Source organism: Parasteatoda tepidariorum, chromosome 5 (assembly GCF_982258835.1).
Source record: "Parasteatoda tepidariorum strain Cologne lab strain chromosome 5, Ptep-v5.0, whole genome shotgun sequence".
Classification (NCBI taxonomy): domain Eukaryota; kingdom Metazoa; phylum Arthropoda; class Arachnida; order Araneae; family Theridiidae; genus Parasteatoda; species Parasteatoda tepidariorum.
The window spans coordinates 74,938,594-74,948,639 of record NC_141759.1 but is presented as its reverse complement, the minus strand read 5'-3'; the positions used below and the strand labels follow the sequence as shown (position 1 = coordinate 74,948,639).

Here is a 10,046-nt window from a genome sequence, read left to right as displayed (position 1 = left end):
GGAAAATCCATTCAAATTCAGAAAACGCTTTCATTCTAAAACTTATCTTATTTCTGTTATCTTATTATTTTTACTAAGCTTTCATTAATTCATTTTCATGCTCGTAACAAAAATTTTTCTTGCAGTCGAAATTGCAATCTCTTTCCGATTAGAATATTAAAATATTAATTGTAGCTCCATGACCTTGCAAGCGTAAGAAATTTAATGGGGGATTCCATCAGAAATTCCATCCGAAATTATTTTATAATTTATAAACCGGTGTGATACAGCCGACCCAATTTTGCGATTACGACTATCATTGTTCAATTCCGTTGTCTTGTAATTTTGGACTCAACTCAGAAGACAATGAACCAGCTGGATAATGTCTGTGAAATAGAATTTTAAAAATGTCGTATTTTAAAAATTCGATTTCTGACGAACAATTCGACTGTTTTCACTCAAATTTTATATTTTGCCGTGTAAAGCTATATATTTTTAAAATTTATGTAAAAAAATTCATGCCGTACAATTCAACAACTTTTCTATTAGTATTAAATAATATAACAAAAAATTATAAATATTTACTAAAAGTTATTTTTTGTTACATTAAGTGGTAAAGTTAACATTTAGGACTATCCAATATTTTACTTCCTACATTGCGTCTACCCCCTATACTTTAGGGGTCAGAAGACCAAATCTGCCAAAATAAGGTATGTTTATTCAGAGCAATAGCTAGTTTTGGAGTCAGATTTCGCATTCTAAAATATCGTCTGCATTAATTACTTAGCATATTTGAAATCAACCTCTTGAATACATTGAAATTGAGTCCTAAAATGAAAAGATCCGATGTGATCAAAAGCTATTCAGGGTAGTGCTTTATTTATTTTGAGCACTAAAGATTCAATATTTTCTCTGAATAAACATGCATCTTAATTTGTCGCATTTTGATTTTTTAAACTCAAAACATAGAGGGGATGGAGGTATAGTAGCTATATGGAAAATATTATCCCAAAAGTTTAGGCAGAAGAACTTTCTAAAATTTGAACACCTTTCTTGCTAATTTTGCGATTTATTTACAAGTACAAATTTGTAAATTGAAACTAATGAAATGTGAAGGAGGTGTTTAAAAATATTTTTTGCAAGCGAATTTTACATGTACGCTTGGCTTATATGTAAAATTGCCACTTATTGTTTTGTGGGAAGGTCTCGCATATGTCTACTATCAAACAATATAGCATAAAAATAAAATAGAAGATTTAGATTAAATTTTAAGGTTTTCTAAATTTCTAGATCGTTTTAACTCAATCGTTTCAATCAATCAATTTCAGATCGTTTTAACTCAATCAGTTCATTCGTTTAGGACTCAAAAGATGAAAATTATATTAACTCTTTGAGCTGAGATACTGGCAGTTGCTACTTCTGGCAGTTGACATAGGTGAGAATAACCAGTAAAAATAACCAGAATAAACAGTCTAAAGCTTCAAATTTTAATAATTAAAAACCACATTATTTTTTGAATTTTTGAAATTATTTAAAAATATTGTATTACGTATTTTAAATGATTGAGTGCTTACATTTGTTCAAGGAGCACATTTAACTCTAGAAAGACTGAAAAATCTATGTTGCCCAAAAGCAGTCAAAATGACTGCAAAATGAAAGAATAACTAATGTATAAAGAAATTTGTTTAAAATTAATTTTTAATATTTTTTCATATTATTTTCGGTTATATAACAAGTTATGAGTAAATATCAACAATAAAAATAATTATAAAAGTCACAAAATTCTAAGAAATTGTGTCATTATATACTTCATTGTTTTTCTAACTGGAATTAAAAAGCAGTCAAAATGGGTGTCTAATAGGTCACTCCAAAAAATTTCTCCCCTACCTGAATGATTGATGGAGTAGGCGGAGGATCTCTATAGGATCCCATATCATACATTAACCGGTTAATGCCCAGCGTCATATATTTGGGACAGTTCCTTTTTTCAAAGACGTTCAGAGATGCCAACTGCTCCGGACACGCCAAAATAGTTTAAAAAAACGGTAAGTAGTTATTAGGTAAATTTTGCAAATAATTGACTATTTTTGCTTGCTTTTTAAGAGGTATGGCATGACATACGTTTACGAAAGTGGTGAATTATATAAGACTACGAATTATTTAGAAATAGTGGTGGATAAAAATCTACTAAATTGTATATTTGCTGTCCGGAGAAAGTAGGCATCTCTGGACATTCATTGTGATTGAAAACTTTTTTCAGCATTTCCATTTATCTGGGTGAATTAAAAGATTCTCAGATACCATAATGATTTAGTTATTTCTGATTAGATCTAGAATTATAAGGAGCAAGTACTTTTTATGTATCAAAGACTTTTTAAATGCCCTATGAATGAAAAACCAATAAATTTCGATAATATATTATACCACTTTTTCCATAAAACCACTTTTTGTAAAATTTCAATATATAAATTCAAGACAAACCAGGTTAAACCACTAACTTAGCTTACACTGGAGGAAATTTTCTCAAATGATGTGGGATGTTGGCATCCTTATCTATGGTATCGTTTAATTATTTAAAGATTGTGGTGGCCAAATATTAAATCAAATGTTAAAACAAAAATTCAGCTATTAAATATTTAGGGAAAAATCTCAGACTGAAAGTAGTTGTAAATGAAAGTATTTCTTATTTTAGATCATTAATCTAAATTTTTACATTATTCACAGTAACAGTAGTAGTGTTTTCACTTTGTTAACAGTAGTGAAGATAAATAACAATTGAAAATATCTTGAGCTACCACTTTTTTTTCGGGGGGGGGGAGGAAATGATTGAAGGATAGTAGAATTTAAACTCTTCAGTTCTAAGGATCCATATAAAAACAAAACATAACTTTTCTTCAATTTAATTTTTTTTCAAACGTGAATTGTTTACAAAATGCGAAGAACTATCGCCATCGCTTTCCTCATCATTAGCATTTCTTTTAAAGAATTACTTTACATGTTCTGCTATATTTGTCGTATCTGTATCCTTTGCAACATCTGGCTTTAGGGGGGGGAGTGCAGCCACATCCGTACATAGTGCACAATCTTCTGGCACGTCCATGTGACCCGCCTTGCCTTCTGCGCCATTTCTGATAGCCATATGATGAGGCTTGCCTCTCGTATCTTCGTAAAGTCTCTCTTCTACCATAATCATGAGGATGCTGTAAAATATTGCCTAGTGCATTTGAAATAGATGTACAGTGAATCTCATAGGGCAAGACGATGCTCAGAAAAAAAATAATTGCAATCAAACGGACTTTTTTCATCATTTCCTAAAGTAAACAAAAAGTTAATTAATATAAAAGTAGTTATTAAATTGTATGCATGAACAGTATGCTGAGAGAAAAGAAATAGCGAATTTTTGATGTAATGGTCGGATTTTCAAATGCCAAGGCTGCAAAGTACTACGCATTTTGCAAGTATTTTATGTCTTTTGCAAAATGGTCCAGTGTAGAATGCTTTGGTGAAAAGGCCTTATTTAATAACACTCAAATTTAAGAACGTAAACAGTAAAAACAAACACATATGATGGTGTGACATTTGTTAGACAACCCTATCAACCTTCCATTTCAACCCGTTGCCTGCCACACAAGTTGTACATAATTATAAATATTGTATATGATCACAGGGCGGTCAAGCGGAGATACATAACATTATCTAAACACTATTTAGTGTTTAGACATTGAGGTATGTTCATTTCTGTACTTGTGTTTTGGAACAGGATTATTTAATTAGCGCAAGCGGTATTTTTAGGTTTGAAATCAGATTCAAAAACATACTTTAACTAAATAAACATACCTTTTTTTGACAGATTTTGATTCCTGACCGTAGAATAATTACTATCTGGATCATATTGTCTAATTAGTTTGGGCAGAAGAGCGGTTGAAAGGTCCCTTTCTGCGAATTTCGCCATATCAGAGAAGTTTCTATATTTCAGCCAATTCCCTACTCTTTTTTTTTTTAATTTTTTATTCGACCGATTTCCTTCAAATGTCAGATTTACCCTTTAAAATTAAGTAGATTAAATTAATGTAAAATTTTATACCTTACAATTCAAAATTTTTCAACTGTAAGCAGATTAACAAAACAAAAACAATACAAAAATAGTTGTTGCTGACGTATGCCTGTTTAGGCAGAGGGGGTGCTATTGTTCTTATGTTCCAGTGGCGCCATCTATGACCAAGAATTCGACTTCTGCCACACCATACGTCACATTCGTTTATAGAGTGGACCCATTCATACATCCATTCATTCATCCACAGATCGTAATTTTGACCTGAATCAGAGTACGATCGATCTCCAATCCAGTACCCCCAGAGGTTTTGATTTGTTATGGGAACATGGAGAACTTTTGCGACTAAACAGATTTAACGTGCATCAGTCACTTTAAGACACGGGAAGTCCTCGTCCGGTGGGGTTCGAACCCACGCCCTACCGACCAGGCTACACAAAATAGTGATTATAAGAAATAGTTTTTAACACGGAATTATCTTCAAATAAACAAACTTTACGATTGTGTAAAAAATATTTCTAGACAGATATGCTTTATGAGAACAGTAGATGGCGAATTAAACAAAAATAAACAGCAAATTGTCCAAATTTAGGCCTCTTTTTTTCATAAACTTTTAGGACCTTATTCTCCAGATTGCCAGGATGTTTATTTTATTTTATAACCATCGTTGAACAGCCGTCCCAATATTTTGAGTTTCCACTATCAATGTTCAACTTCGTCGAAACCTTGCAATTCAGAACCCAATCCAAATGACAAGAGAACTCCTAGATCAAGTATTAGGAGAATTTTGCATTCGTGGAGGACTTTTTGATGGAACTAATCCGCATTTGCGTCACATGGAGAGGAAAATCACGAAAACCTAATCATGGTTAGTCAGACGGCAAAGGGACTTTAAACAATGTTCCGTCTACCACTGAGGATATTTTACGTCAGCACTGTGCTGCCTTGCCTTATTGCATGAACATATAGGTTTCAAATGTGGCATGGTATTTGAACGAAAAAATTTTTAAAGCTCTACTTTTATATTTGGAGGTTTAAGAGGGCAGAGAATTCACAAAGATTACATTCTTTACAAAACAACATATAAAAATGGTGACACTTGTATTATAAATTATCTATTTTTATCTCTTATTCTTCAGCGCTAATTAAGTTTTCCTATGTCAACACCCAGATTAAGTTTTCTGTGATATACTGCAATTAGAAATAAATAGAATATTTATCCGACCGTAGGGTGGTTAGACTGTAAATATCATTAGTGATACTGTAAATATCTTTTCTTCTTTGAGCTGGGCACCTGGGCTGCGCAGAAGCCCCTATCCCATCCATCATGTTTGCTTTGATAGTTGTTGTAGAAATTTTTAAGGTCTATGTGGTGGCTGTTTAGCGATACTGTAAATATTAAACTGAACTGAACTGTATGAAATATCTGGGCACCTGAGGCCGCTTGTGGCCCTTTTCCCTACCATCTTGAGGTTAATGAGGTTGGAGCTTCGATGAGGTTGTGGAATGCAAATGAAGTAAAGGGGTATTCATGTGGATCATTGAGGTTCTGACTATGCAATTATATGCAGTAGGGTGATAAGACTATATTGTAAAATTATGAACTTGAGATACACTGGTATTGTGAAAATGAGGTTATGTATATGCTAGTGATGTCGGGAATATGTTGCATCACTGCAATAGTGTGCTGTTATTAGACTGATGTCTTCAGTCAAATTTTAAAATAGGAATATTTCATTGAAATATACTGCAAATATCATCACATTACAAATGGCATATTACACAGTAAATATCATCGAGAGTGGTAATCCATTAAGATTAAAAAAAAGTTAAATTTCTTATATAGTTTTTAAATTTTACATTAAGTTTAGACCAAAAAACAGTAGGTATTATTTTCATGAGAAAACGTCATATTTTCAGTAAAAATAGTTGGATGATAATATGCATCTTGCCGAAATATTTGATCTGTTTTATTAACACAAACTGTAGGGAAGAATTTTGTCTCGTGGTAAACAACGAAATTTTTCTTAAGGATTAGTTTTCTAAAATAATTAATTTAAAAACTCTTTTTTTATTATATTCGTTTAGTTATTATATCAAGAAAAGTTTTGTCAAATTAATCATTCACTTTTTTTCATTTTATTTTTAAGTGCAGCATGTTGATTACCGATAGAATTTTATTATTTTTATAGAAGTTTAAAATTAGAACTTCCAATATTCTATTAATGCCTTTGCTTTTAACCCCTTGCCCTCCGATGATTTATCTTAGAAGACATCAAAAGACACCAATCTAAAATTAAAAATTTCTATACCTTAATAATTACTAACCAGATTATTTCAAGAATTTTAAAAATTACAAAAAAAAAGACTATTATGTGTTTTAAATGTATTAGTGCTTAAATTAGTTAGAGCACCATTTTAAAATACTCGAAGTGCAGAAAGGTTAAGCTGCCATTTTATTACATTTGTTTATAAAATATTTTTTTCTATTAAAAAAATATTAAAAATACTTACTGAAGGTAGTAATTTGTCTTTTAAACAGTATTTTTTAAATATAGTTGGAATATAATAATTATAAACTATCGAGTATTAATTATAAACTAAGCTCCAGTATCAATTGTAAACTAATATTAGCTAACCCAGTTGTAGATTCACTCAATATTTAAAGAAATTGTATAAAAACAATTTAAAAGCTTTGTGGAAGAACCAAGCAAGTGACATTTTCAGAGATACTATAATCAGGGCAAGAAAAAGAAGTGATCTCCGAACTGTTTTATTAAAGATTTATTAGAAGAAGAGGCTAATAATTCTTTGCCTTATTTTATTTACAACAGACTAATTTGAAGTAAAATTCAAGCAAGCATACTCAAAATTAATATGGATCAGTTATGTTAAAATTAAAGTGAAAGTAAAAACAGTTCTGTTACATTAAATATGCCCATATTGATGCAATCACCTTATTTTATTTTCTCTGATTCTTAAATACCCTTAAAAATAGCACTTACCTGGTTCTTCCACTAAACTTTTCAAATGAAGCAAAGTTTGTGTAGTTATGTCAGCAATTAAAAATTCCTCACGCGATTATTAGGTCTTACATATTTTTTAAAATTGTTTATGCAACGTAGCGGTGAAAGTTATTGTAAATATATAGTTATTGTAACGACCTTAAATATTTAACACAAGATCTTCTGTTAAAATGGGAAAAATCGGTGTTTGTATATATTAGGTTTAAGCATTGATTAAAATAAACATTGTTATGATTACCGAGAGGAATACATTTTTTGTTGCATTTATACAAAGAACTTGATCTTGAGCCGCGATGGCTGAGGGGATAGAGCGTTCGCCTTCCAATGAGGTGGGTGAACCGGGTTCGAATCCCACCGATGGATACGAATCCGCATCCGGCTCGCATCGACCACAGTGCTGACGTGAAATATCTTAAGTGGTAGACGGATCATGGGTTAGAGTCGCATTGCCGTCAGGCTAACCGTGGGTAGTTCTCGTTGTCTTCCTCTCTATGTAACGTAAAGGCGGGTTAGTTTCATCAAAAAGTCCTCGATGAAGGAAAAATTTCTCCCAATACATGATCCAGGAGTTCCCTTGTCTTCTGAATCGGGTTCAAAATTTCAAGGTACATAGTTGAATATTAGTGGTCGTAAACCCAAAACATTGGGTCGGCTGTTCAACGACGGTTATAAAATAAAGTACTTGATCTTGCCTTATTCGGATGTGCTGATTTTAAATCTGAAATTAGTTTTGCTCCTGAAGCTATAGATTTAAAAGTGTTATATATAAAAGGGGTTTGCGTAAATTGTGAAAAACGTCTATGTCATTTCTGGTACATCATCAGGATTAAAATTCCATTGGAACTAGTTACCTGAAATATCGTCGCAAGCGGCTAGGGGCGCTTTCATATTATGATCTATTCAAATGCACACGAAGAAACTGTTCCTAATAATGATGCGCTCCTCGCGTTGTATGAGGACATTTCCGTAAATGGGCTCCTATGTCTTTTTTATAATGATAAAGTGTCCAAACTCCTCTAGAAGTTTGGCACAACATTGATGCCACTCCCTCTGTTGTGTATAACATTTTTAAACTTGCACATTTCGACAAAAAATAGACAAAAACTGTCACTTTAAAAGTAACTGTTGCTTGGATAGGGAAACCAATGAACTATTTAAAATCAGCGAAGAGAAAAATATTCGGGATCCTTAAAAAAAATCAAGCAACAGAAAACAAATAGAAATGTTATCTGATATTAAGTGTTATTTATTCCATTGCGTATACTTTGTACTTAATATATTTGACACTTTGTGTACTTAATATTTCTAAGTACTTAGCACTCGAAATCAATAAATATTGATGTTAGCAAATACATTTTGTATCAATTCATTTTAAACATGTAAAATGTAAAACCACCAAAACAAATAAAAAATAGGTTTTAAATTTCTCATCTATGGCAGCCGCATTTTAAATTTTGCATCGATGCCTAGGTTGGTAAGTACTTTATTTACCTCACACTAGAGTTCCACAATGGCGATAGGCAACGGCCTGGGAATGAAATTAAACACAATATTTGGAGAAAATTAAAAGCAATTATAAAATAGTTGATTTAAAATTTTAAAAATGTTCGTTAAAAACTGAACAAGATATAAGTATTTATACTAGTTCTTTTACGCTGCGCATGCACAAATTTGAATAACTTAAAAATTTCAAACACTTTTCTAAGTAGTTTTAATACTTTTCAAAGAAAGCTCAAAACAACAAAGGTTTATCCACAGATATTATCTTGTACAATTAAACAAAACTTATTAAAAATGAGACCCGATTATTGTAAAGAATTATGATTTGCTTTCATATTTTGTCGCATGATACAAAATAAAATTTGTGAATAACTCCTGCTCGCTTTTAGCTTTCTTTTGAAAAGTACGAAAACTACTTAGAAAATTGTTTGAAACTTTTTAAATTTTTAAGAAATTCAAACCAAATTTTTTTTTCTTAGTTGCCAAATACGATTCACTACAAAATTATGAAAAAAATTTTCAATTTTTTTCAGTGCATGCGCAGTATAAAGGAACTAGCTTAAATACTCATAATTTACTCAGTTCTTAACGAATTTATTGAAAATTTGCAATTAATCTTAAATTCCTCCAAAAAGTTTGCTTGATTCAATTGAATATCTATAAAGTTATAACGAAAAAATGTAAGGTGAAAAGATTATTTCAAAGAGAGAGAGAGAGAGGTTAGTTTAATATTTTGTCAACACTGACTGGCGTATGATACATATGCGCATGTATAAAAGAACTATCTTAAATACTCATAACTTACGCAGTTTTTAACGAATTTTTTTGAAAATTTGCAACCAATCTTAAATTCCTCCAAAAAGTTTGTTTGACTCAATTGAATATCTATAAAATTATAACGAAAAAACGTAATGTGAAAAAATTATTATAAAGAGAGAGAGAGAGAGAGAGAGAGATTAATATTTTGTCAACACTGTTATGAAGTTTTGAAAATGTTTGAAATGAAATGTTTAAAATAAAAATAATTACCTTCAAATTTATGACGAATCTTTCTTGAATGTCGGAATGAGTTGTCTGAAACCTTCTCTTTGAGTTAGGTGATATTTATTCAAGTTAACTCTTCCTCTGACTTAGATAGTAATTATTTCAAGCGTCAAAACACTGGGGCAAAACCGGAAAATCCTTTCAATATTCAGAAAACGCTTTCATTCTAAAACTGCTCCTCTGTTGTCTTATTATTTTTACTAAGCTTCCATTAATTCATTTTCATGCTCGCAACAAAAATTTTTCTTGCAGTCGAAATTGCTATCTCTTTCCGATTAGAATATTAAAATATTTAATCCATGACCTTGCAAGCGTCAGAAATTTAATGGGGGATTCCATCAGAAATTATTTTATAATTTATTAACCGGTGTGGTACAGCCGACCTAATTCTGAGATTACGATTATCATTGTTCAATTTAGTTGTCTTGTAATTTTGAACTCAACTC

General features: G+C 31.3%; 1 long non-coding RNA gene across 1 annotated transcript; it reads right to left on the bottom strand.

The window, feature by feature from the left end:
* Nucleotides 1–2,863: 2,863 nt before the first annotated feature.
* LOC147809515 (uncharacterized) lies at nucleotides 2,864–9,723 on the bottom strand. The gene is made up of 2 exons (XR_015433790.1): nucleotides 9,586–9,723; nucleotides 2,864–3,290 (listed from the first exon to the last, which is right to left on the bottom strand). It is a non-coding gene; the product is annotated as an uncharacterized LOC147809515 (long non-coding RNA).
* Between the last annotated feature and the right edge of the window lie 323 nt (nucleotides 9,724–10,046).